Below are 1,436 nucleotides of genomic sequence, written 5' to 3'. Positions count from 1 at the left end.
GAAGACTAAAAAAGGCGCTATACAAGTACAGGTCCATTTACCATTTACCATACAAAACAGTGTGTTTCTCCACTTTCAAGATGAACTTCTCATCGTCAGTGGTGTCAAATCTTCACTGACTGACTGCACGGGGTATTTTATTTTAAATTTTTTATCTATATATTTTATCTATACCGTTTCTGTGTCTGTGTCTGTGTTTGCACTGACTTCCTGTCAGTGCAAACTGCTTTGTTGTGCTAGATGCAGATGGGCCGTGGCTTCTGTCAAAAAAAGACCAGACCAGTATTCTCCATGGAGTAGAGGGACTCTTCTGGGGCTAAGGTTGGGTACCAAACTCCGTACTTTTAGAGGTACAGTCCAAATTCCTTCTGTACTACAGAGTTCAGATTACGTTAAATCACTCGGTTCTGAATATCGGTACATGGGAGCACATATGGGCGAGAGACTACGGTATAGACAGAAATAAAGCGAGGGCACGTGCATGGACTGTGTAACGCAAAGTGCAAAGCTGGCCAGGGCAACACATCTAACCTGAGGACTCACCTGGTCAAACACAAAATATATCTACAAGCTGAAGAGTGGAATGTTACCATGTTAGGTTAAGCCAATTAAGTCCCCCGCAGCAGCTGCAGCTAATGTTAGCTCGCTTGCAGCCGGCGTTGAAGTTAGCTCTCCAGGTATGACGAAAAGACGAGTCAGGCATCAACAACTTTATCAACATCTTCAAGTAATAAATGAGCTACCGAAACCAATAGTACTTGAATAGCATACTGCTTTAGTAAGTGGAGGTTAGACTTATTCTTTACAACTGAAATTACAATTTTGTTTATGTAGAGATGCCATAAAGGTACTGTTGGGCACCTTTATGCCATTGTGAATAGGGTGCACCATGGTGCTTCTGGTGGAATCACGAGCAGTCCCTAGAACGGGTGCAATCAGCGCCTTGGCAAGTCACAAGTAGTCATTAATACATTATAAATAGTCACAAGCAAAAACCGTTAAGCATTGCTGCGTTGGTGTTTTGAAATATCTAAACTAAGGTCTTGTTTCCTAAAATCCGAGGTGGCGCCTTCACCTCTCACCTTCTGACTTTGCGTACAGCACCATAACCTCACCAGCACCAGCCCTGAGAGATTCAACTCCGAGTTTTAGATTTATCATACACATTTAACTAAAACCATGTTCCAAGAACTGGAAACACTTCAGTGTGCTATCAGCTCTCTGTATATCACCACAATAGAAATCCTATCACACATGTTCTTTCCCATTTTTCTATCCAAACACCGCAACAGCACAGTCCACGCATTCCCACGTTCAAGCCCGTGTTTTCTCACATGAAGAGAAAAAAAATAACAAAACAATTAAAGAACTATCTGTCATCCAGCTAATAAAAAACAGCTTTAACTGACATAATGTATGGCCTAGATGACAACTGC

The 1,436-nt window shown here is 41.9% G+C and overlaps 1 protein-coding gene across 1 annotated transcript in view; it reads left to right on the top strand.

Moving 5' to 3' along the window:
* zgc:56622 (uncharacterized protein LOC326033 homolog) overlaps nt 1-1,436 on the top strand; it is a 13,613-nt gene that overhangs the window by 1,644 nt on the left and 10,533 nt on the right. The window lies entirely within an intron of this gene.

The sequence above is a fragment of the Morone saxatilis genome, unplaced genomic scaffold, assembly GCF_004916995.1.
Source record: "Morone saxatilis isolate NCDOM2014 unplaced genomic scaffold, NCSU_SB_2.0 Contig2, whole genome shotgun sequence".
Classification (NCBI taxonomy): domain Eukaryota; kingdom Metazoa; phylum Chordata; class Actinopteri; family Moronidae; genus Morone; species Morone saxatilis.
This window is presented reverse-complemented; position numbering and strand designations above follow the sequence as displayed.